Consider the following 27,424-nt stretch of genomic DNA (forward strand, 5'->3'; position numbering starts at 1 on the left):
TGTTATTTGGAATCCCCATTATGCCTGGTATGTGATAGATAATAAATAGTTATGGAAAGAATGAATGATTGTATTATTGAATAAGACAGATGGGTAGAGTACCTTGAGCAATGATCTAGGGTACAATTCAATACAAACTCAATATAGCATAGTCGTGCTCAATGCCACACACAGGAAGCCATCAGCTTCAGCAATACAGGAGACATTCTCCGCCCAGGATCACAACCCCCAGCATCATTTCCAGCAAGCAGGAGTCTTAAACAAGGGTTAGTAGAGAGTTTTGTTATTTATTGTTGGTGGTGTTTGCACTGAGTTTTTGTTGTTGTTTTTTTCCCAAGGATTTGAAAATTTCTAAATACTGGTGTCTTTTTTTTTCTCTTCTTTCTTTTTTGAGATGGAGTCTTGCTCTGTTGCCCAGGCTGGATGGAGTATAGTGAAGCGATCAGAGCTCACTCAGATCAGATCAGAGCTCAGCAGCCTCAAACTTCTGAACTCAAGCAATCCTCCTGCCTCTACCTCCCGAGTAGCTAGGAGTACAGGCACATGCCACTGTGCTTGGCTAATATTTTTATTTTTGAGAGAGACTGGGTCTCTCTATGTTGCCTAAGCTGGTATTGAACTCCTGGGCTCAAGCGATCCTCCCACTTTGGCCTCCCAAAATTCTGAGGTTACAGGCATGAGCCACCAAGCTTGGCCAATAGTGGTTTCTTAATGTGGTATAAGGGGGAAAACGCAGGTCCCTGTCTCTGTGACCCTGACCAGAGTCCTCAGTTTCTATGAGCTTCACGCTCCCCATATCTACAAGTAAAGGAGGAAATAAAAGCTAACTTATCTTTGGTAAATCCCCTCACTTTCTCTTTCCCTCCCTCCTTTTTTCCCCTTTCAGCTCTCTTTTAGACCTCTCTGCCTCCTTAATTCCCTCAAGGCCCTTTCTATTTCTCTTCTCCTCCTCTTTCCTGACCTTTTTGTAACAACTGGCTGAGATGGAACTAAAATATTATTTCATTACTTGATACTCATTGAATCAAGATTGTTCTGTGTTTAATGGACAAGTTCAATATTTTATATTCTTCAGAAGCCAAGCCTAATAAAACCTTTTTCAATGGATTATGCATTTGCATAACCCTGAAATTACAGTCGATCAAAGAAGAAAAGTTTCCCCACCTTTATTAGAAATAAACAATACTGAAAGAAGAAACCAGGGAGGGAAGCTCATCTCTGCTCTGTACCTCCTGAACTTAGCCCTGGAATCATGGGATCCAGGAGGTGAGTGAGAAGGCAGGTTTGCGCTCAGACCCACACAGGAGAAGGTCAAAGCTGCGAGCTAAGCTGAGAGTTTAGAGAACAAGGAAAGCTAAGGGCAGGTTGAATGAAATCCCCTGAGGCAGCCCACTGAAGGAGTTCACTCGTGTCTCTTGCTGCTATAGTCAACCCCCCATATCCACGGTTTCCCTTTCCACAGGTTGAGTTACCCATGGTTGACTGAAAAGATTAAATGGGAAATTCCAGAAATAATTCCTAAGGCTTTAAATCGCACACTCTTCTGAGCAGCATGATGAAATCTCCCACAGACCCATCCAGGATGGGAATCCCCCCTCTGTCCAGCATTTCCACACTGCAGACGCCACCCACCCTTAGTCACTTAGCCACCCTGGCGATCAGATCTATTGTCATGGCATCACAATACTGGTGTTCAAGTCACCCTTATTTTACTTAATAATGACCCCAAAGAGCAAGTACAAGGATGCTAGCCATTCGGATATGCCAAGGAGAAGTCACAAAGGCCTTCCTTTATATAAAAAGGTGAAAGTTCTCAAGCCAGTAAGAAAAGGAAATAAGAAAAAAAAAAATTGTATGCTGAGGTTGCTGAGATTTGGTTTAAAAGTGAATCTTCTAACGATGAAATGGTGAACAGCATATTGTTGTAATGATTCCATTTTCTTATTATCATTGTTAATATCTAACTGGGTTCAATTTACAAATTAAACTTTACCATAGATATGTGTAAGTAGGGCCAGCTGCGGTGGCTCATGCCTGAAATCCCAGCACTTTGGGAGGCCAAGGCAGGTGGATCACCTGAGGTCAGCAGTTCAAGACCAGCCTGGCCAGCATGGTGAAACCCCATCTCTACCAAAATACAAAAATTACCCAGGCGTGGTGGCAGGCACCTGTGATCCCAGCTACTTGGGAGGCTGAGGCAGAATTGCTTGAAACTGGGAGGCAGAAGTTGCAGTAAACCAAGATCGCACCATTGCACTCCAGCCTGGGCGACAGAGCGAGACTGTCTCAAAAACAAAACAAACAAACAAAGATATGTGTAAGTAGAAAAAAAAAACTACTAGGGTTCAGCACTATCCACGGCTTTAGGCAGCCACTGAGGGTCTTGGATGAGGGTAGTTCCCCTGCCTCCTCGGACTGGGGGGACTACTGTACTTCTATAGGGAGAAATAGATACACAGGACTTTAACTAGATGCCCTTAATGCTTCCTTCCATGAACTTTCTCTATTTGGAAGCCACAAAATAGTAAAGGACTAGAATTCTGGTGCCAGGAATTCAACACCTATTTTAAACAGTATCTGCTGCCTGGTGACCACCCTAGACTCTGAACTTCTCATCTTGGTATCTTTAAATCTGAATGCCTTTTGTTCTTCATTCAGTTTCCACCGTTCTTCCTCACCTTCCTGTGTTTCTAAGGAAAACACCTGAGAATGCCTCTCCCCTCCCCACGCCTCCACAATAGAAAGGTTAGTGCACGGCCAACCATGCTCGCCCCGGGCTTTCTCCAAAACAGCCCCAATGAAAAAATGATGCTGAGTTTCCATTTTGCACACTGACCACCCCCATGAGGCTCACCCTCTGCCTTTACCCACACTTAAATTTTCTCTGTAGCATCTGTCACCATTTGAAAGGCTGTCACACTTCACTTTTTCAAAAACTCATGCTTTCTCCCCAGAGCATCTAGGCTCCACAAGGATGGGGTTTTTCTGTTTTGTCTGCTGCTAAGCCATCGTCACCTAGAACATGCTGGGCACATAGAAGGCACCTAGATTTGTCACATGAATGAGCACATCCTCCAGAAATCCCCAGATTTGGCCTGGCATGATGGCTCACACCTGTGATCCCAGCATTTTGGGAGGCTAAGGAAGGTGGATCACTTGAGGTCAGGAGCTCAAGACCAGCTCGGCCAACATGGTGAAACCTCATCTCTTCTAAAGATACAAAAATTAGCTGGGTGTGGTGGAGGACACCTGTAATCCCAGCTGCTCGGGAGGCTGAGGTAGGAGAATCACTTAAGCCCAGGAGGCGGAGGTTGCAGTGAGCCGAGATTACACCACTGCACTCCAGCCTGGGAGACAGAGCAAGGCCCCGTCAAAAAAAAACAAATTTAATATAGTTAAACTCCAAAACCCATCTTCAGAGACAAGTCTCCATATAAATATAATACATGGAAGGTTAAGTGTTCCTTCAAATGTGGGCAATACCCTCATGCAAATGTTTGTATAAAGCGGATTTTTCTTTTTTTTTTGAGACAGGGTCTCTCTCACCCATGCTGGAGTGCAGTGACACAATCATACCTCACTACAGCCTCAACCTCCCAGGCTCAAGTGGTCCCCTCACCTCGACCTCCCAAGCAGCTGGGATAACAAGACACATGCCACCATGCCCAGCTATTTTTTTTTAAGTATATTTTTGTAAAGACAGAGTCTCACTATATTGCCTAGACTGGTCTCGAACTCCTGGCCTCAAGTAATCCTCCCACCTTGGCCTCCCAAAGTGTTGGGGTTATAGGCATGAGCCACTGCGCCTGGCCTAAAGGGAGTTTTATAAACAGAACTAGATAACACTTTACTTTCTACCTGACACTACACATAGAATTTCTCAGAGTATTATATGTTTCTTTTTTTTCTAAATCTAGTCTTAATAAGCTTTCAACCTCTTTACATATATAAAATAGTTTTCTGAAATGATGGTCATAATTGTGCTAAAAAAAATAAATAAAAATAAAAAACATGGCGAGTGCCTAAGGGCACATACAAAACCCCTGACTCATAACCAACTGCTGATTCAACACCTCCTCCTCTTGGGTGTCTGATAAGCATATCAAACTAAACAGTGTCCAAACAGAACACCTTATCATCCCACAAAAACATCCTGCTCCTCCCAGGCTTCTCCCTCTCAGTTATCAGCCGTCACATCTTTCCCCTTGCCCAGATTTTCCAAAAAAAAGAAAACCTTCAGGTGACCCTGCAGGCCATCCCTACTTTGTCACTCTCAGATAGGACATATCTAAGCCATCAGCAAGTCCTATTATTTCAACCTGCAAAGCATATCCAGAAACAGTCACACTGACCCTGTGAGGCTCACCCTCTACCCCTGCCCACGCTTAAATTTTCTACTCAGCACCTGTCAACATTAGAAGGGCTATTACATTTCACTCTTTTTGAAATCATGTTTTCCTCCGGAAGCATCCAGGCTCCACAAGGATGGGGTTTTTCTGTTGTCTGCTTCTAAGCCACCCACACCTAGAACATGCTGGGTACACAGAAGTCACCCAGATTTGTCACATGAATGAACACATCCTCTAAAAATTACCTATTTTAACATATTTAAACTCCAAAATCCATTACGAGTCCATGGTATCAAATTCGCAGTTACAAATATAAATATTAAATAACTTACAGCTATAAATAAGTCTGCAATAGCAAAAGTTTCCTAAAGGCCTGGATTCTGCAAATGGGTTTCAGAAAGAGGGTGCAAGGACACACACCGGTGCAAATGTGCATTAACTGAGTGCTGGCGGGGAAGGAATGGTGCAGCACATCGCCAGCACAGCTTCTCATTAACGCTCCAGCAATTCTGCTCAGACCCCAAACCCTGCATGCCCAAAAGAAACAAAATCCTTCCAAGTTCACCAGGGCCTCTGTCCTTATAAAGTTTCCCATGGCCTGGCTCCAAGGGGAGCCCGACACACCTGATTTCTTCAATCTCCTCCCATTCTCTACAGCCGAAATAGCCATTCTCCATGCCCTAAAGTTCAGTGCTCACCAGGCACAGGAATCGCTGGAATGGATCTCGCGTGAGGGTGGAGCACCCACACCACAGGTGTTCTCGACATGGTCCCAACCCAGTTATCTTGGCTCATGGCCAAGTAAATTAAACTCAGGTGGCACCCGTCAAGCTGTGATCTTCTTCTGTTATTATTCCTCTAACGTTCCTCCATTCCTAAAACATGCTCAAAGCCCATTTTCTCATCCCTTCCCACTTCACTCTACGACCTGTTCTTTCTATATCAACCTAAGCAACAGGCAATGTGGGCCCTGTCCACCTCTCTCCTGGGTCCTCCAAACCCCCCTCCACACCCGCACTCTGGGTTCAACATGGGTCCTTCTGTGCCGTAGGCACCTCAGAGATTTCCTACCATGGAGCTTCAAAGCCTTCTCTGGTTCATCCACGGCCTTCTTGTCTCCCTGTTCTCCCACCAGCTAATCCATGCCTTTCACTTCTTCACAGGGCCCTCATTTTATAATCCCATCTTTCCAGCACTTTCCCACACGACAACCAGTACTGAGAATCTACAGCCATTGTGCATGATTAACCGTCTTGGTCTTCTTCCTTAAAAAAAGATGCACTTGGCATATTTGTACACAATTTAGTAACAATAAAATGAAGAAATGCGAGTAAGTTTTTTTTTTTGAGAGACACTTTGCCACCCAGGGTCTCACTTTGCCACCCATCCTGGGGCGCAGTGGCATAATCATAGCTCATTGTAACCTGAAACTCCTGGGCTCAAGCGACCCTCTCACATAGCTGACACTAGAGGTGCGTGCCATCACGCCCGGCTAAGGGAGTAGGATATTAATTATTTCTGCTGCCCAAGTCATGTGGCTGACTCATGAGGAGATGAAAGCATTGTTCATTGCAACTAGCAAGTGAAGGATCTGACGACTAACCAGAGATGCCATACTATATAGTCAGCAAGGCCCGCGTGGCACCTACTAGATGCAGAGCTCACTGTCGCCAAGATCCTTCTGAGCCCATCAGTGTATGAGGCTGACTCTCTGAAAATCAGCCATTGGCCAGGGACTATGGCTCACGCCTGTAATCCCAACACTTTGGGAGGCAAAGGCAGGAAAATCGCTTGAGCCCAGTAGTTTGAGACCAGCCTGAGCAACATGGCAAAACCCTGTCTCGACAAAAACATACAAAAAACTGGCCAGGCGTGGTGGCATGCACCTGTAGTCCCAGCTACTCAGGAGGCTGAGGTGGTAGAATCACCTGAGCCTGGGAAGTAAAGGCTGCAGTGAGCTGTGATTGTGTCATTGCACTCCAGCCTGGGTGACAGAGTGAGACCCTGTCAGGAAGGAAAGGAAGGAAAGGAAGGGAGGGAGGGAGGGAGGGAGGGAGGGAGGGAGGAAGGAAGGAAGGAAGGAAGGAAGGAAGGAAGGAAGGAAGGAAGGAAGGAAGGAAGGAAGGAAGGAAGGAAGGAAGGAAGGAAGGAAGGAAGGAAGGAAGGAAGGAAAAAGTATCTAGACATTAATCAGTGCCTGTTCAAATCAAGCGCTTTCTTCCAAACGATTAAACTTCATCTCCCATAAGAGATGACATAGCTCTCTCTTGCTTCCAAGCTCACAGAACCACTTGCCAGACTAAGGAATAAGACTGCTTAACAAAGGGAGCATCAGAAGCTACTCATTTAAATTTGTGCACCAAGAAGCACAGGGAATAATATACAATTGATCCTTTAACAATGCAGGGGTTGGGGTGCCAACCCCCTGTGCAACCAAAAAACCACATATAATTTTTGACTCCCCAAAACCTTAACTAGTAATAGCCTACTCCTGGCTGGTAGCCTTGCCAGTAACATAAAGTTGATGAACACATATTTTGTATGCTCTGTGCATTATATACTACATTCTTACAACAAAGTAAGCTAGAGAAAGGAAACTGTCATTAAGACAATCATTGTGGAAAATCATTGAGGAGAAGATACACATGGAAGTGGATCATCAAGGTCTTCATTCTCATCATCTTCGTGTTGAGTAGGCTGAAGAGGAAGAGGAAGATGAGGTATTGGCCTTGCTGTCTCAGAGGTGGAAGAAGCTGAAGAAAATCTGCATGTAGGCTGGGCACAGCTCACGCCTGTAATCCCAGCACTTTGGGAGGCTGAGGCAGATGGTTCACCTGGGGTCAGGAGTTGAAAACCAGCCTGGCCAACATGGTGAAACCCTGTCTCTATGAAAATACAGAAAAATTAGCTGGACGTGGCAGTGCACATCCCAGCACCTCAGCAGGCTGAGAGAGGACAATCGCTTGAACCCAGGAGGTGGAGGTTAGAGTGAGCCACGATCATGCCATTGCACTCCAGCCTGGGTGACAGAGCGAGACTTCATCTCAAAAAAAAAAAAAAAAAAAAAAAAGGAAGGAAGGAAGAAAGAAAGAGGAAGAAAGGAAGAAAGAACGAGAGAGAGAGAGAGAGAGAGAGGGAGGAAGGAAGGAAGGAAGGAAGGAAGGAAGGAAGGAAGGAAGGAAGGAAGGAAGGAAGGAAGGAAGGAAGGAAAAAGGAAAGAAAGGAAGGGAGGGAGGGAGGGAAAGGAAAAGAAAAGAGAAAAGAAAAAAGAAAATCTGCACATAAGTGGACTCTTGCAGTTCAAACCCTTGTTGTTTAAGGGTCAACTGTGCTTCACTGGGGTCAAAGAATTGCTTTGGAAGCTGAATTACATGCATGTGAACATGTAATTCACACTTCTCAAGGCTAAACTGACAGAATTTAGTCAGTTACCTTGATGCTTTCCCAGACTGCTCAAAATTTATCTGTCCCTGGGAAATAAACATGTGTGCCTTTAAGACATGTGTCATGTCACTCAGTGCGCAGCCATGCCCCACACATATGCCTCACCTATGTGAGCCCACACATGCCTGCAGGAGCGCCAACCTGCCTTTCCAGGCGCATTTGTCCCAATAATAACCCTTTCTCTCTACATCTTTGCCTCCATCACTGTGGCCCAAGGCGTCATGAATTTTCAGGGCCCCAACAGCCTGCTAGCTGACCTACCCACATTCACCCTTGGTTTCCCTGGGATCTTTCAATAGAAAAGCCAGAGTGGATTCTTAAAAATATCACGCCATGCTGCTTTCCTGCAGTAGAAAAACAATGAAACTCATGATGGGGTGCTGTACTTGACTGGGTCCCCTTCATTCAGTGTTCCAGCCACCCTGGCCTGATGTGTTTCTGACAGTATCCCACACTCCCGTTTGCCTGTCCCCTTGCCTGTGAGCAAATGCGTTTCTCCATCTTCTCCCACAATTAGATCTTCTCTCCTGCAGGTCTCAGTCTCCAGAAAGTCCTACCCTTGTGTACAAAAAACCAAACATACCCTCATTGTCGATCATTTATATCCTCATTCTCACTTTCTTCACCCATTTACTACAATCTATTTGTATAGATAAAAAATAATGCACTTAACTATTTTGTCACTTTCCCCTCTAGAACAAAAGCTCGCTTAGGGCAGGATTTTTTTATGCTGTTCACTGGGCCAGGGACCAGGCGAGCTGCTCAGAACTGTGTGGGGTGAACGAGTGAATGACTCTCCACCCAGGCTGAGGAGCAGCAGCAGAGAACACCCACATCTGGGGCCCAGCAACCCTCTTTAAGTGCCTGCAGGAGAAGGGGAATGTGCAGGTCACCTGAGGTCAGTAAATGATTCAACAGATGCTCTAGCCTCACTCAATAAGTCATTTATTATTGAAAGAATAATGCATTTCAAAGTAGTTCCAGGTGTGGCAAATTATTAACCATTGGTTAGTTCTCCTTGAAGAGTCTGCCAGCCCTGGCTGTGGGAGGCTCCTGGGCCCAGCCTCGGGGCTGCACTGGGGCAGGGTGGAGAGGAAGGTAGGCTGCTCAGAGTCAGGGACTCTGGAGAGCAGGAGCTGGGTGCAGGGAGACCCAGTGACAGATCTCACAGAAGACCTACTCTACTTCATTAGAAACGCCTTCCCCCAGCCGGGCGCGGTGGCTCATGCCTGTAATCCCACACTTTGGGAGGCCAAGGCAGGTGGATCACCTGAGGTTGGGAGCTCGAGACCAGCCTGACAAACATGTAGAAACCCTGTGTCTACTAAAAATACAAAATTAGCCGGGCGTGGTGGCACATGCCTGTAATCCCAGCTACTCGGGAGGTTGAGGCAGGAGACTCACTTGAACCAGGGAAGAGGAGGTTGTGGTGAGCTGAGATCGCACCATTGCACTCCAGCCTGGGTAACAAGAGTGAAACTCCGGAAAGAAGGAAAGAAAGAAAGAAAAGAAAGGAATGAAAGGAAAGAAAGAAAGAAAGAAGAGAGAAAGAAAAAGAGACAGAGAGAGAGAGAGACCTTCCCCTAGGGCAAGTGTTTTCAGCCTTGGCACTACTGGCATTTGGAGCTGAATAACTCTTTGTTGGGGGTGCCATCCTGTGCACTGTAGGATGGTTAACAGCATCCCTGGATTCCACCCTCAAGAAGCCAACAGCATCCCCATCCCAAGTCCTGACAACTAAAATTATCTGAGGAAATGCCAGGGTGGCAAAATCACAGGGATGAGAACCACTGCACTAAGGTCTTCTATAGCCTTTCTGGACAGGCTATAGAATCTTACATCAAATGTTGGCCCCAGGCAGAAGTCACAAGACGATGACAGCAGTCTTTCAGCCACATTAGCAAATGATATAAACCCATTAGTAAATCCACCGGTTCAATTCCACTCCAAGAGTTCAAGGCATCTATGTTAACAAAGAATTACAGTAAGATGGGACATACAACATCTGTGTAGTGTGGGAAATTAAAAAAAAAAAAAAAAAGATGGGACACATGTGGTCACAGGCTATGCACAGACTCTACTTGTGGGCTTTCTTTAGGTCTCTATTATGCTAAGGGTTCAACATCCCAGCTCACCAGACTCATCTTCTGTACAGCAGAGGTTCTCAAAGTGTGATATCTGGACCAGCAGCACCAGAATCCCCTGAAGAGTTAGAAATGCAAATTCTCATGACCCACTCCAGGTCTATGAATCAGGAACTCTGAGAGTGGGGTCCTGCAATCCATATCTTCTGATGTTCTCCAGGTGATGCGGATGCAGGTTCAGGTTTGAGAACCTGCCATACAGCTTGCTTTGACACACCAAATGGGAAGCACTTGTCTGGCATCTACGCCAATACTCCCAACCCAACTCTGGCTCATTAGCAAAATTCCTACCTCAGCCTGGAGAGTTTTACTGGGGAGTTTCTTGTTTTTCAGTAAACTTTAATACATTACCCAATTATGCCTGGGGAATTTTAAAACAAAAACCCACAAACACCTAGAGCCCAATCCCAAATGACTGAATCAGAACAAGCCAAGATGAAGCCCAAGTGGTGGTCCTTAAAGAGTTCCCCTCACCCAGCACATCCTGGTCATCGGCCAGGTCTGGGAACCATTTGTACGGTACAGAGAAGAAAGAGGGTGTAGGTAGATACCTGGGAAGTTGGAGAGGGTTTGGAGAAAGGGACAAAGTTTGAGTAAACTTTAGGGAAAGAATTTGGAGTTTACTGAGAAGACAAAGGAGGAAGAAGGGACAAGCTTTCCAGAAAAACGGAGCCACACAGCCGAGACTTATTGTTTAGAGACAGCAGAGAAAATGCTGCATGGGGTTTGGGGTGATAATGGGGTAATCAAAGGTCTTGTGTTCTAAACTCAGAAATTTGGACTTTATCCTAAAGATAACAGGGAAATTGTGAATGTTTTTAAGCTACTCTGTACATGATGAACTGTGGACAGCAAAGAAACCAGTTAGAAATTGGATTTGAAAGAAACTTCACCAATACAGCGAGTCTCATCCTTTCATTCAAGCAAACTAGATCACTTCACCCTCCCAACACCCCAGCCTGCACAAATCTCACCTCCCCTGCTTGGTCGTAACTCTGTGACTCTACCACAAAAATAAGCAGATGCACAAGAAGTCAGTTTAAAATTCCACATCCTATTTCTAATTTACTCTAGGACCTCAAAACAAGAAAAACATCGCAACGCAAGTCATCCTTTCAAAAACAATTTTGTAAATGTCATATTTCATAGAAAAGGAAGAAGCAACTCTAAATCAAATTTTTTAAGAACTGCCAGGCCCAGTGGCTCACACCTTTAATCCCAGCATTTTGGGAGGCCAAGGTGGGCAGATCACCTGAGGTCAGGAGTTCAAGACCAGCCTTGACCAAAATGGCGAAACCCCATCTCTACTACAAATACAAAAATTAGCTGGGTGTGGTGTGCGCCTGTAATCCCAGCTACTCAGGAAGCTGAGGCAGAAGAATTGCTTGAACCCGACAGGCGGATGTTGCAGTGAGCCAAAATCACACCACTGCACTCCAGCCTACGTGAGAGAGCAAGACTTCGTGTCAAAAAAAGAAATTACCGGCCAGGCGCGGTGGCTCACGCCTGTAATCCCAGCGCTTTGGGAGGCCGAGGCGGGCGGAACACAAGGTCAGGAGATCGAGACCACGGTGAAACCCCGTCTCTACTAAAAATACAAAAAATTAGCCAGGCGCGGTTGTGGGCGCCTGTAGTCCCAGCTACTCGGGAGGCTGAGGCAGGAGAATGGCGTGAACCCGGGAGGCGGAGCTTGCAGTGAGCCGTGATCGCACCACTGCACTCCAGCCTGGGCAACAGAGCAAGACTCCGTCTCAAAAAAAAAAAAAAAAAAAAAAAGAAATTACCTAGAACCAGCACAGCAGTAACATAAAAAGCTGTATCCATGAGCAGCTCTTCTTATCAGCAAAACATACCTTAAATTCATTGTCATTAAAATAAGATATTACAAAGGAACGGCTCATCCATTTACTAGTATTAATGGTGACATGGCTATTGAAGAAAAAACACAAAGTAATAAACCTTATATACAGAGGGTTTTACACAATTAGAACTCCAATCCTACATTGACTGAAGACAATAAGCTAGCACATTAGGGTTGCAAGATGTACAATACCAATAAACAGTCAAAAATCTACTGCATTACTATAGTCTAATGATATTGAAAACATTAATAAGAAACTAACTTCAAGCCAGGCATGGTGGCTCATGCCTATAATACCAATGCTTTGGGAGACTGAGGCAGGGGGATCTCTTGAGCCCAAATGTTCAATACCAGCCTGGGCAACATAGTGAGACCTTATCTCCACACACAAAAAAATAATAATTAATTAATTAATTAATTGGCTGGGCACCGTGGCACGCATCTGTAGTCCTAGCCACTCTGGAGGCTGAGGTAGGAGGGATGCTTGAGCCCAGGGGCTTGAGGTTACAGTGAACAATGATCAAAAGAAGTATCCACTAGGTTGGGAGGCCAGCCTAGGGCAACATGCCTGGGGGGCAGCTCTCCTCAAGTTCACAAGCAGCAGCCTGGGAGCACAGCCCTGGAGCCCCGCACACCAGGTCCAAGGAACATGCCCTGCAAGTAGACGGCCCGTGTGGCTGGGGCCCTGGTGAGAAACAAGAGGACTGAGCAAAGAAGTCAAGGTGTTGAGGACAGCAGGAGTCAAGTTTCTCACTACTGAAGGATGAAGACACAAATACGGAAAGAGGGAAAGCCAGAACAAAGCATGAGATTTTGAACTGTGATTTGAAGCCCTGGTGTGAAGTCTACCTAATGTGTTTCCTAATACACATCTATATAAATAGATACCGAAATAAAGATAGAGAAATCAATATACACTTGATGCTCTTTAGTGACAAATCCTGTACTTGTGAGTTTGCCTACTTGCTAAATTAAAAAATCAGTCCTCCAGGTGTCCTGCAGTCCTTCACAGACGTGCACAGAGCAGCAAAATATCTGAGTCACCCAACATGCATGCTCCCAGCTGAAGTCAAACGAAATGACACTTAGACTTTTTTTTTTCTTTTTTCCCCCCCAAGACAAGAGTCTCACTCTGTCGCCCAGGCTGGAGTGCAGTAGCATAATCTTGACTCACTGCAACCTCTGCTTCCTGGGTTCAAGCGATTCTCCTGCTTCATCCTCCCGAGTAGCTGGGGTTACAGACACATGCCACCAAGCCCGGCTAATTTTTGGTGTTTTTAGTAGAGATGGGGTTTCACCATGTTGGCAAGGCTGGTCTCGAACTCCTGACCTCAAGCGATCCAGCCACCTAGGCCTCCCTAGGTGTGATTACAATGCCACCTGTGCTGGGATTACAGGTGTGAGCCACCACACCCAGCCGACACTCTGCCTTCTTATTCCCGCTCTTAGAGTAGAAACAAATATCCTTTTGTGGGATGTTCAGTACCATGTTCTTCACATTATGGGGATTTTTGTGGGTGACTTCGCTGTCTACAATGGCCCCAAGCATCACGCTCAAGTGCAGTCTGGTGCATCAAAGCGCAAGAGGTCTGTCATGTGCCCTACAGAAAAAACGTGTGTTATAGAAGCTTCCTTCAGGCATGAGCTATAGTGCTGCTGGCTGTTAATTCAAAGTTAATGAATTAACTATATATTAAATAAAGTGTCTCTAAGCAGAAACATGCATAAAACAAGGTTATATATTAAATGGCTGACAAAAATGTGACCAAAGGCGCATAGGAACCTAACCCTGTATTTCCCCTGGAAGCAATGGTTCAGTGTTCACTAGTCCTGTGTTTGTGGAGACTTTATAGAGCTCCACTAGTAACAAGAACCAACTGCACATGCATATGTCTGTATGTGTATATACACATACACACAAATATATAAATAATATGTGTTGATCTGTGTATGCAAATACATCCTAGCTTTGTCTGCTTAGAGTGCCTAGAAGCAATGAGATCCCATAACAATAAATATGCCTAGGCCGGGCACGGTGGCTCATGCCTGTAATCCCAGCACTTTGGGAGGCCAAGGTGGGTGGATCACCTGAGGTCAGGAGTTCAAGACCGGCCTAGCCAACATGGTGAAACCCTATCTCTACTAAAAATACAAAATTTAGCCAGGCGTAGTGGCATGCGCCTGTAATCCTAGCTACTTGAGAGACTGAGGCAGGAGAATTGCTTGAACCCAGGAAGCAGAGGTTACAGTGAGCCGAGATCATGCCACTGCACTCCAGTCTGGGTAACAGAGTGAAACTCCGTCTCAAAAAAAAAAAAAAAAAATGTGCATAGTGCCCAGCACTGTTTCTAAATACAGTATCCACTTATTAAAAAGAACATGTAACTTTTTTTTTAATGCAGAGGTTCCTTGGAGAAATGGCTGAATCCAAGATTGGGGAAAAAGAAGTACAAGATGGTCGGGGGCAGTGGCTCACGCCTGTAATCCCAGCACTTTGGGAGGCCGAGACCGGTGGATCACAAGGTCAGGAGACCGAGATCATCCTGGCTAACATGGTGAAACCCTGTCTCTACTGATACTACAAATAAATTAGCCAGGCATAGTGGTGAGCGCCTGTAGTCCCAGCTGCTCGGGAGGCTGAGGCAGGAGAATGGTGTGAACCCAGGAGGCGGAGCTTGCAGTGAGCTGAGATCACACCACTGCACTCCAGCCTGGGCTAGACTCTGTCTAAAAAAAAAAAAAAAAAGTACACGACATGTCTGGACTACCTTTTTGTGCCACAGAAGTAAGGAAATGTTCAAAGAATCCCAAAACATGTCCAAAGGACACAGGAGCTCCCAATGGCCAAACCTGGGGTAATCTGAGCACCAAAATAAATCATAAGTGTAATGGATTCAAATCCAACAAATAAAATTATTCATAAGCCCATAATGCTATAAATAAATGAGTGAATAAATGAGGGAAACAGAATATTTCTTACTATAGAATGCCAAACAATTAAGATCAGAATTAACAATAGAATCAGAAAAAAAAAATCGTCATTTGGCAACTTCCACAGTAATAAGTGATTTACTTATTGAAAAGCCATCCATGGTTGCTAAAATCAGTGGGTAAAAGATTCATGGGAAGTAAGATATTTTCATAGCCTCCAATTATCTCCCCATAAAACACGTATTTAAAAGAATAAAGTATTGCATAATCAACTTTAGAACAGGGAAACCTGGCAGACACGACCTTAACCAAGTGATAACAGTTACCATCACCATTGTGTGCCTCCGGATACGATGCACTGAGGATACTGTATTTATTTTTATGGTATTTCTGCTATGAGGTCACATCACATTTTTTTGCATCTTTGAAGAATATTCTAGAATGTGATGACCTGAATATTTTTCAAATTATCAAGGACATGAGAGACAAGAAAAGACTGCAAAAGTGTTCCAGACTAAAGGATACTAAAGAAATATGACAGCCAAATACATTATAGGATCTTGGGCCCAAAAAACTAATACAGGGAAACTGGTTATGGAGTTTGAAGATAAATTTCTGAATTTTGTTGGGTGTTCTGTAACTACGATGGAAAGTGCCCTTTTATTTAAGACACATGCACTAAAATATTTAGGTGTAAGGGGCCTCACGTCTACAATCCACTTTATTTATTTATTTTTTTTGAGACCGAGTTTTGCTCTCTCCCTCAGACTGGAGTGAAGTGCGATCTCGGCTCACTGCAACCTCTGCTTCCTGAGTTCAAGCGATTCTCCTGCCTCAGCTTCTCAAGTAGCTGGGATTACAGGCGCACACCACCACACCTGGCTAATTTTTTTGTATTTTTAGTAGGGACAGGGTTTCATCATGTTGGCCAGGCTCATCTCGAACTCCTGACCTCAGGTGATCCAACCACCTCAGCCTCCCAAAGTGCTAAGATTACAGGTGGGAAAAACCACGTACAGACTACAATCCACTTTCAAGTAGTTCAGATAACAAAGGATAATATGTATAAACAGAGAAAGAGACAATGACAACTATGGTAGAAGTTAACATTAGGGAATCTGGATGAAGGGTATACAGGAGTGGTATGTATGTACCACCCTTGCACTTTTTCATCAGGTTGAATTATTTCAAAATAAAAAGTTAAAAGACACTACCAGATGTTAAAATATTTAAAAGACAATGATGAAAACTCTAGAGTACTGGTTTAAAAGCATGACACAGGAAGAAAAAAAAAAGATTAAAAGTATAAAAATAAAAGGTTAACGAGGTAAAACACGAAATTAGCCAGGTGCAGTGGCTCATGCCTATAATCCCAACTCTTTGGGAGGCTGAGGCTCAAAGATTGCTTGAGGCCAGGAATTTGAGCAAGTAGGAAATCACTGAATAGCTGCTGTAACGGACAAATGCCTAACATTAGGAAGTGCTACAGAGGGGAAGGAGACCCACACTAACAAGAGGGCATGCACCTAGACACATAACTCAGAGGACACAGTTCAAAACACGCATACAAGAGGCTTAGGCACCTGCGGGCTTGTGTGTGTGCTCACAGCCAGCAAAATGAAAAAAATCCCAGCCCTGAAGGAGAGGCAAGTACATGGCTTCCATACAGATTGAAAAAATCTCTTAGTATGAAAATTAAATATGCGTACCCCACGTACACTTAGATAACTGTGAAGGGGAAAAGATTAAAATAAGGGGAAATAAGGAGTCAAGATTACACAAAAGATCGGGCTGTATCTGTCCCCACCAGTCACCAGCACTTAACAGCACTTAGTGTGTGCCAGGCACCGGTTCAAGCATTTTGAGGCAATCCTCACAATCCTGTGAAGTAGGCTCCTGAAGGGGGTTTAATGGTGGTCCCAAAAAGATATGCCCAAGTCCTGACCCCCAGTACCTGTGAGTATTACCTTTCATGGTAAAGGACTGAATGTTATTTGGAAAAAGTGTATTTGCACATGGAATTAAACTGAGGACATTGGAGTGAAGACATCATCCTGGATTATCCAAGTGGGTCCTAAATCCAATGACAAGTGTCCTTCCAAGAAAGAGGCAGGGGAGACCTGGGACAGACAGAAGAGAAGGAGGTGTAAACACAGGTAGAGACTCAAGTGATGCAGACACAAGTGAAGGACACCAACGACTGCTGGGAGCCACCAGAAGCTGGGAGAGGCAAGGAATATTCACCCCACCTTATCGAGGGAACACAGCCCTGCCTAGACCTGGATTTTTTACCTTCTGGCCTCCTGAACTGTAAGAGAATAAATTTCTATTGTCTTAAACAACCAAGTGTGTAGGAATTTGTTACGGCAGCCTCAGCAAAATGATGCAGTGTCGTTATCACCATTCCCTATGGATGGGAAAACTCAGGCATATGGCAGACATGTAGCTGTCCTGGGGCATGCAGGTTGCATGTGACAGGGCTGAGACTCGTCCAGACAGCAGAGTTCAGAGCCCTCGCACCAACAAGTGACAGGCTCTCGGGAGCCTGCCAGGCCATCTTCCCCCATTAGTAAGTGGGGCATTATCCCTTTGGCGAGAGTGCCTAGGTAACATTGCCCCCTGGGCTCTCTCCTGTTTCTGTGTGCTGCATTACCGGCTGATATGGTTTGGCTGTATCCTCACTCAAATCTCTTTGTTTTTCTTCTTTTTTGAGACAGAGTTTCACTCTGTCTCCACTCAAATCTCATCTTTTTTTTGAGACGGAGTTTCACTCTGTCACCAAGGCTGGAGTGCAGTGGTGCCATCTCAGCTCACTGCAACCTCCACCTCCCAGGTTCAAGTGATTCTCTTGCTTCAGCCTCTCAAGTAGCTGTGATTACAGGCGCCTGCCACCATGTCCAGCTAATTTGTTTTGTATTTTTGGTGGAGATGGGGTTTCACCATGTTATGTTGGACAGGCTGGTCTCAAACTCCTGATCTCAAGTGATCCGCCCACCTCAGCCTCCCAAAGTGCTGGGACTACAGTCGTAAGCCATCGCACCTGGCCATCAAATCTCATCTTGAATTATAGCTCCCACAATTCCCACGTGTTGTGGGAGGGCCCTGGTAGGAGGTAACTGAATCATGGGGGCAGATCTTTCCCATGCTATTCCCATGATAGTGAATAGGTCTCAAGAGATCTGCTTGTTTTATAAAGTGGAGTTTCCCTACATAAGTTCTCTTGTCTGCCGCCATGTGAGATGTGCCTTTTGCTTCTGCCAGGATTGTGAGACCTCCCCAGCCACATTGGAACTGTCCATTAAACCACTTTCTTTTGTAAACTGCCCAGTCTTGGGTATGTCTTTATCAGCAGTGTGAAAATGGACTAATACACCAGCTCCCCTGACTTGTCTTCTGCAAAGTTCTATAGGCACAGTGACAAGGGGCTGGGTGGTCAAAGTAAACAGGGACAGAGAAATGAAGACTAAGGAGTGGAAGGGAAGGAACTCACGTAATAAAGAATTTGGCTGGGTTTTGTCCCTGGTTCCTCTAAATACTTGGAATTCCCCAAGTAATAGAAGTGTGGTCCCTGATGGTTTACACTAACATAAATTATCAGGGACGTAATATAACCTAGTGGGTCCCTAGCAGCTGAGGTTAACAGATGACTCAGGATGGGGGCTGTGCATGTCACAAAGACCAGCCCTGTGATGAGAGGGTTGGGCTCTGAGCCAACTGCTATTGCCCAACCTCCAGGGTAGGGGATACTGGAGACTGAGATCAATCCCATGGCCAATGAGCCCATCAATCGTGTTGATGTAATGAAGCTCCAATAAAAACTCCAGACACCAAAACCCGGATGAGATTTCCTAGCTGGTAATACTCTGGGCATTGTCACACACTAGTAGGCTAGGAAGTGACAGGTCTCAACTCCCCAGGGATGGGACAAGAAAGCTTTGTATTTGGGGCTCTCCCTCTGGTTCCAGTTGGCATCCATTTGCTGTAGTGAAACTGTAATGGTAAGCGCAGCACTTCCCTGAGTTCTGTGAGTCATTCTAGCAGATCATTGAACCCAAGGGGGGTCATGGGAAGCATAGAATTTGCAGCTGGTTGACCGGAAGTCAGGGTGGGCTGGGCCACCCTGATTTGCCGTACCTAAATCTTCCAAATACAGAGCCTACAACCTGTCAGCAGCACTAGCTACAACCTGTCAGTAGCTGACCTGCTATTCTAGTGACTTAGGCAGGACTGCTTGAACACAGGAGCTGGAGGCTGCAGTGAGCCAAGACCGCACCACTGCACTCCAGCCTGGGTGACACAGCGAGACTCCATCTCAAAAAAAAAAAAAAATATATATATATATATATATATATACACACACACACACACACACACACACACACATACACAATACACAACATTGATCAAGATTTAAAGGTAACATAGACTACAAAGAATTTGAAGTTGACTTTCAGTTCTTTTTGAGGGAAGGAAGGAGCCTGGAATTTAGACAGGACACAGAACAGGGACCAGCAAAATCTTATTTCTTGATCTGGTTGTTACTTACCAGGATGTTAACCTTATAATTAATTATCCAAGTTACACATTTGCTTGTATAATATTCTGTATCTGCTTTATAACATAAAGGTTAAAAAATGTAGTGAGAAGGAACACAATGTGATTTCAATGGATAATTTAACAGCGTATATATAATCATATACTGGCCATTTCCTACAGATACATGTGACAATTACGTAACAAATGCATGGTGACAGAGTGGGGTTTTGCAAGAAAAGCAAAGAATAGAGAAAAGAAAAACAGAGCAATGAAATACCATTCTTCACTTCACTCATCAGATGTGCCAAAAAAGTAACACTTCTAGGGCAGGAAATGAGTAGAAGGAGGGTCAAGGTTGGCTGGGAATTGATCATTGACAGACTGGTATTCAGGGATTCATTACTGTTCCCTCTACTTTTGCACATGTTTGTAATTTTCTGTCATAAGAGAGGATAAAGGAAGGGAGGGAGGAAGACTACCGGAAAATCCACATTTGTATAGCTCTTCAATGCTGGGCATTTGATAGGCATTGGGTTTTCTCTATGAGAAGAGGGACAGTCACCCAACTATTAATATTGGTGTTATCTGTGGTTGGAAATGAAATTAGTATATTTTGTTAGTATTTCCTCTAATCAGCAATGACTGTGGGAAGGGGAAGAGGAAAAATGACTTTTTTCATCTTTTAATACAGTGATTTAAGAAAAGTAAATATTCCACATTACCAGGCTGTGAAAAAAAAAAAAAGGAAAGAAAAGAAAAGAAAAACAAATAGGAAAGGAATAAGAAAAGGTGGGCATAATAGTGATGGCTGAACTACAACCACAGCTTAGCTCACCTAATCCATTCCTTGGCCCATTTGTGGATCTGGCCCTTCCTTCTCCCATCATTCCTGGCACAGGGTTTGACTCTATTACCCAGCTCCTTTGCAGTTTGATGAGACCCTGTGGCATAGAAGAGAAAGGGAGGTCTACCAGCAGCAGCCCAGTGTCAACCAAACACATAACAGGGGCTGGTTGGCCCATGCATGAGATCTAGTACAGATTCTGATACTAAGTCTGGGACAGAACATGAGACCCTGTGTTTCTCCCCAGCCCCAGATGCTGGCAATGCTACTGTCTGCAAACCACACTGAGTAGGGAAGCTACAGGCAGAGCCATCACCCATGAGTTTCTCTTCTTTCAGATGCCTAATAGATGGTGGCCAAATGGGCTGGGCACGGTGGCTCATGCCTGTAATCCCAGCACTTTGGGAGGCCGAGGCGAGAGGATCACAAGGTCAGGAGATAGAGACCATCTGGTTAACACAGTGAAACCCTGTCTCTACTAAAAATACAAAAAATTAGCCGGGCATGGTGGCGGCTGCCTGTAGTCCCAGCTACTCGGGAGGCTAAGGCAGGAGAATGGCATGAACCCAGAAGGTGGAGCTTGCAGTGAGCCCAGATCACGCCACTGCACTCCAGCCTGGGAGATAGAGCGAGACTCCATCTAAAAAAAAAAAAAAAAAAAGATGGTGGTCAAATGATGAGCAGTGGAAAAATACACCCAAAACGACCCAAGAAATAGCCAGATGGCCTTTCTCTCCTGACCCATAACAAACTTTAGCTCAGATCTATGATTAACTCCAGTTAGTGCAGCTAAATAATGAATCCAGAGACAGCTGCAGACAGATTACGTTAGTGTGCAATGTGACAGGGGCTGGCTGGGCTCTACCAAAAACACAGTCTGCCACCTTGAGTCAGAGACAGGGCTGTAAACAATGAGATCTCCAAAGGCAGTCACTGCTGGCCTAGGAAGTAGAGGATAAGAAGGTCACACGCTGGCCTTTGGTTCGCAGAGGCCCCCATCAGCTGTGCCATTCTTACACAGAAGCCTACACAGAGGTTGTTTATTCTCTAAGGCCACAGCTATGATTAACAGATTATTAATCTACAAAACCTCAGCAAATATTTGCGTTACCTCAGCCCTCAATATCCTAGCAGTTCGGTATTTATGAATATCACAATGTTTGTCCAAAAATTTCAGGAAGCGGAGAACTTCTACCAAACATCAAGGATACTTTGAGACATACTGATTTGCAATGGAACTTCTTGGTTCCTTAGCTTTATGTTCCTTTTCTATTTATATAACAAACAGATGTTGGTCCTAACAGAAACAGAGCACGCAGCGTGACATAGCTCTGCACAAAACTGGAAGGAGACAAGCAGGATTCCCTGGGCCTTTAATCACCAATAGCCAACAGCCTGGAAAACAGGCTGGACTCAATCTAAAAAGCTCCCACCCAACCAAGAAGTCTGATCACATACCTCTCCCCACCAACTTTAAGAAAAAGCCAGTTTGAACTCACAAAAAATATCTAAAGTATTGAATATACACAAAGAGGTGCAGGCTGATTAATCTCCAGTACCTGAGATAACTTCCTTAGGGGAAATGCTCCAGCATGTTCTTTGAGCATATATCTCCTTTTTTTTTTTTTTTTTTTTTTGGTGACGAACTTTCGCTCTTGTTGCCCAGGCTGGAGCGCAACGGCACAATCTCGGCTCACTGCAACCTCCACCTCCTAGGTTCAAGTGATTCTCCTGCCTCAGCCTCCCAAGTAGCTGGGATTACAGGCATCTGCCACCATACCTGGCTAATTTTTTGTATTTTTAGTAGAGACAGGGTTTTACTATGTTGGCCAGCCTGGTCTCAAATTCCTGAGCTCAGGTGATCCACCTGCCTTGGGCTCCCAACGTGCTGGGATTACAGGCGTGAGCCACTGCAACAGGCCTCTTTGAGCACATAAAGTGTCTGTGGTAAAATGTGTTTACAACATTCTCTAAGCAATCTAATTTATACTGTTCATTTGCCTTAAAAAAAAAACCTTTCACAGACAGAGAAAAAGTACTTTTCAGCCCAGTTTCTGTTTAAATGACCACAAATTTCATATTCAAACATGAAATCTAAATTAATCCTGTGAATTAATCTAAATTAATTCAGTGGATTATAAACTCCACAAGGCCACAGATTGATTTTAGCATCTAGTACTAAACACATGGGGCCGGGCACGGTGGCTCACACCCGTAATCCCAGCACTTTGGGAGGCCAAGACAGGTGGATCACCTGAGGTCAGGAGTTTGAGACCAGCCTGGCCAACATGGTAAAACCCCGTCTCTACTAAAAATACAAAAATTAGCCAGGTGTGGTGCTGCGTGCCTGTAATCCCAGCTATTGGAGAGGCTGAGACAGGAGAATCGCTTGAACCCAGGAGGCAGAGGTTGCAGTGAGCCTAGATGTCACCATTGCACCCCAGCCTGGGTGACAGAGTGAGACTCCGTCTCGAAAAAACAAATAAAAAAATAAAAATAAAATAAACACGTGCTAGACAAACCTAAACACCTGCTACCTGACACAAAATCATACACACACACACACAAACACACACACACACACACACACACACACACACACACACCCTACAGGACCCCAGTGACATTACATGACAGGAAAGGCAAGAAAGAAAAAAAACAAGATATTTAGGCATGATTAACCTGGAAAACAGGTTGGGCTCATAAAAATCCCAGAAATTTTATCTATGGCAATTGATTTTTTTTATCCTAATTCAAAGAGCAATTTATGAAGAATATGGTCCCTGCTGATCTGGAATCTTCCCTGAAACTTCCAAACCTTTTACCAAAGTCTCCAAACTAATAGCACATGTGTTACAATTATTTTGGGCATTTTCTTTTCCTGACGTTTCTTTCAGCTTTGACAAGGTAGGGCCTCCCACAATGTCAGAGTGAGGTTCGGGTAGGAGTGTTTTGCTCAGCCTTACTGCAGCTGTCGGCTTGGATGGGCATGGGGTCCCAAATGACACCCTGTGCCATGGCTTCCTTTCGTTCCGGGCCCCTTCCCTCAGGTTGTGAGTCTTTAGCCCACCAAGCAGACTCAGGGTGTGCCACCAGTTCCCTGGAGGATCATTGAAAATACAGCAAAGTTAAAATTAAACGCAACAGGGCCAGGTGCGTTGCCTTCTGTTCCATGGGAACTATTTGTCCTAAGACTTTGAGCACCATGGACCCTCCTGTTCTGTCAAATGCCTCCTTCTGCTGGCTCCAGGTTTACACTACTGATATGGCTTGGCTCTGTGTCCCCACCCAAATCTCATCTTGTAGCTCCCTAGCTCCCACAATTCCCACATTTTGTGGGAGGGATCTGACGGGAGATAATGGTATCACGGGGGCGGGTCTTTCCTATGCTGTTCTTGTGATAGTGAAGAAGTCTCACGAGATCTGACGGTTTTAACAACAAGAGTTTCCCTGCACAAGCTCTCTTTTTGCCTGCTGCCATCCATGTGACTTGCTCCTCCTTGCCTTCCGTCATGATTGTGAGGTCTCCCCAGCCACATGGAACTGTAAGTCCATTAAACCTCTTCTTTTGTAAATTGCCCAGTCTCAGGTGTGTCTTTATTAGCAGCGTGAAAACAGACTCATACAACTACCGAGCCTGCTTTAGCTTCTCACCAAGCAATTTTCTCCTTCAGCCAGGCCATCAGATTTCTCAGACAGCAGGGTGACCCTGTTCAGGGCCTTTGTACTGTTTATAGTTTTTACTTTGTGCATATTATGATGTCTTGACATTTTGAAAACCTCTCTGGCTGGGGAGAGACTGTCCTTCCCAGAGCTGGCCAATTCTTAGAACCAGCAGGGCCCAGCCAGGAGCACAGCTCTGATACGCAAACCAACCAACCCAGAGCTGTGCCTTCTTTATCTGGCCTGTCCACCCCAGGAAGCAGTATTTCTTCACCTGTATCATGACAGGGCCTGATAACAGGCAACTAGAAACCACGCCTGTAGATTACAGCCTGCCAAAATTATTCAAACTAGCCAATTCTAAACTGTTCATATGCACTCCCCTGCCCTGTCCATGAAATCTCAAGAAAGACCACGGCCCAGACTCTCCCCTCACTCCTGCCCCTTCATGCTCCTAGAGGGGGGACCAAGACTGATGCTTCCCCATATGGCCCTGCAGGACATGACATGCTTCCTGTCCCTAGGACCTGTGAGTATAATAACCTTGGCCTTCCTGAGCACTTCCTCTGCCTCCTCCTGTGGCCACATCTCATTGACCATCATAAAAATCAACATAGAATAAGCCAGGCGCGATGGCTCACGCCTGTAATCCCAGCATTTTGGGAGGCCGAGGTGGGTGGATCACTTGAGGTCAGGAGTTCGACACCAGCCCGGCCAACATGGTGAAACCCTGTCTCTACTAAAAAACATGAAAATTAGCCAGTTGTGGTGGTGGGTACCTGTAATCCCAGCTACTTAGGAGGCTGCCCACAGGATCATCTCTTGAACCCGCGAGGCAGATGTTGTAGTGAGCTGAGATTGTGCCACTGCACTCCAGCCTGGGCAACAGAGCAAGACTCCATCTCAAAAAATAAAATAAAATAAAATAAAATAGAATAAAATAAAACGGGTTCTCATTTTAATTTTTAACATACAAACCTCCACAGGAACATTCTGACACAGACTCCAGCCCCTGGCCTACATCACCCTATGATCCACATTATTTTACAGTAAATGGTAGGAAGTTTGGAGAGGAAGGGCAGTTTGGTCATCCCGCTATGATTTTACTGCAAGTAAAGCAGAACCACTACGAAAGTGGTAGAGCCTTGCTTTTGCTTTAGTTTTTATAATGCCACCACCCTACATTCTCAGGAGAAAAGGCAAGGGGTTAAATAAATAAGCACGGATTTAAGTTCACATTTCTGGTAATTATCCACAAGCTAATAACTGAGATTGCTTAAGCTCCGTAAACAAAATACACAAAGCCTTCGTGGCCCTGTGCCAGGTCTGATCCAAAACTCCCCCATCTCCATGTTGGCTTTGAACATGAAACCAATTTCTACACCAATCAGTCCTGCTTCTTTGTAACCATCCTTACCACCTCTCTTCTAGGAAAGTGTTTAGGACTCTTGGCAGTGACTCTAGAGCTAGGAAATCAACTCTCTCAGCAGCACTCTAATGAGCAAAAACAACTGTCCCTCAAAATACAGGCTGCAGTGGGCTGCAATCTCTGCACTGCACTCCAGCCTGGGTGACACAGTAAGACTCTGTCTCAAAAAAAGAAAAACAAATCAAGTAACAAAGAACAGCTGTCTAAAACTGTTAACACTGATTTAAAATGTAATAACCTTTATGCCTGTTATTCAGAGTTAAAGTGGATACGCTAATTATAAATCATATACTTTTCTCCTTGTGCAATACTACGTCAATGGGATAGATTTTAAGAAAATTCCAGCTGAACCAGTCCATTCTTTGAAGCATTAGGTCAATTACAAACACGCCAATCCTCAGCCCGAATAGCTGCAAATTTAGAAAGACCTAAAACATTCTTCGAAAAGCTGCCATACATGGTCTGTTAAAGGGCTTACTTGATAGGAAATAAATTTAGAGAGAATACTCCATAGTGACTCCCAGGGCACTTTTTAAAACAAATTTCAGGTCTGAGCACAATGGCTCATGCCTATAATCTCACTACTTTGAGGGGCTAAGGCGGGAGGATTGCTTAAGCCCAGGAGTCTGAGACCAGCCTGGGCAACATGGCAAGACCTAGTCCCTACAAAAAAAGTGTTTTATTAGCTAGGCATGGTGGAACATGCCTGTGGTCCCAGCTATTCCAGAGGCTGAAGTGGGAGGATCACTTAAGCCCAGGAGGTCAAGGCTGCAGTGAGCCACGATCTCACCACTGCACTCGAGCCGGGGAGACAGTACAGGACCCATCTCCAAAACAAAAAGAAAAAGAAAAAAAAGTGGTCAAAGCTGCAGCAAGCTGTGATTATGCCACTGTACTCTAGCCTAGGTGACAGAGTGAGACCCTGCCTCAAAAAAAAAAAAAAAAAAAAACACCAGTTGATAAAAGAGTAATCTCCCAATCCCCAGCTGTGGAACCCAAGAGCAGAGAAGGCGCTACCCCTCTCTGTTTCCCTCAAAGACACCAGAGTGCAATAGGCTCTTCCTCACTCATTCCCATGGGAAGTAGCCTTCAACCCCTCTCAAACCACAGCAGATAGAGATGCCTTTATTAATAATCCATGGGCCGGCCACAGTGGCTCACGCCTGTAATCCCAGCACTTTGGGAAGCCAAGGCAGGCAGATCACCTGAGGCCAGGAGTTCGAGACCAGCCTGGCCAACATGGTGAAACCCTGTCTCTACTAAAAGCACAAAATTAACCAGGTGTGCTGGTACACGCCTGTAGTCATGGCTACTTAGGAAGCTGAGGCAGGAGAACTGCTTGAACCCGGGAGGCAAAAGTTGCAGTGAGCCGAGGTCGCACCACTGTACTCCAGCCTGGGCGACAGAGCAAGACTCCGTCTCAAAAAAAATAAATTAAATAAAGTATACAACCCACAATTCACTTTTTTTTTCTAACCAGGAATCTCAACAACAGGACTATGGAGAGATAAGAATTATTAACCTCATTAATTCAAATTAACTCTTAAGCATCCACCACTAACAGGCACCCTTCTAGGTTCTAGACCTATGATCATTTTCACAGAGCTCGCATTGGGGAAGGGAGCAGGCAGGGGGAAAGGCAACCACACTAAAAAGAGGGGTTCAGAGTAACAATAAGATCCACACAGGCAGCCAGGCACAGTGGCTCACACCTATAATGCCAGCACTTTAGGAAGCCAAGGAGGGTAGGTCACCTGAGTTCAGGAGTTCAAGACCAGCCTGGCCAACATGGTGAAACCTCGTCTCTACTAAAAATACAAAAATTAGCCAGGTATGGTGGTTGGCGCCTGTAATCTCAGCTATTTGGGAGGCTGAGGCAGGAGCATTGCCTGAACCTGGGAGGTGGAGGTTGCAGTGAGCTGGGACCATGCCGTTGTACTCCAGCCTGGGCAACAAGAGTGAGAATCCTTCTCAAAAAAAAAAAAAGATTCACACAGAAAGGAGGGAGCCATGGCAGTGAATGGGGGCAGTTACTCTAGATGGGTGGTCAAGGCAGAGTTTCCCAGGAGGACAGAGCCCCCAGTGACAAGAGCAGGGTCAGCAAGTTCCAAGCAAAGAGAACAGCAAGTGCTGAAGCCTAAGGCCTAATACAGAAGAATCCTTAATGACTGAGTGTGTTGCCTCTGTTTGGGCAGAGATCACAAAATATGTCCTGCAGAAGGG

General features: G+C 45.1%; 2 protein-coding genes across 6 annotated transcripts in view; one reads left to right on the plus strand and one right to left on the minus strand.

The window, feature by feature from the left end:
• CLDN10 (claudin 10) overlaps positions 1 to 27,424 on the plus strand; it is a 1,179,064-nt gene that overhangs the window by 840,423 nt on the left and 311,217 nt on the right. The gene's annotated exons all lie outside the window — the stretch shown is intronic.
• The window catches only part of ABCC4 (ATP binding cassette subfamily C member 4), a 286,254-nt gene that overhangs the window by 232,499 nt on the left and 26,331 nt on the right, over positions 1 to 27,424 (minus strand). Inside the window, exon 1 of one of the 5 annotated variants that reach the window (XM_050766538.1) lies at positions 16,697 to 16,820. The exons of the other annotated variants lie outside the window; for them this stretch is intronic. The gene's annotated coding sequence lies outside the window, so the exon portion shown is untranslated. Of the gene's footprint in view, positions 1 to 16,696; positions 16,821 to 27,424 lie in introns of those variants that run through there. 5 annotated transcript variants of the gene reach the window in all.

Source organism: Macaca thibetana, chromosome 17, assembly GCF_024542745.1.
Source record: "Macaca thibetana thibetana isolate TM-01 chromosome 17, ASM2454274v1, whole genome shotgun sequence".
Classification (NCBI taxonomy): domain Eukaryota; kingdom Metazoa; phylum Chordata; class Mammalia; order Primates; family Cercopithecidae; genus Macaca; species Macaca thibetana.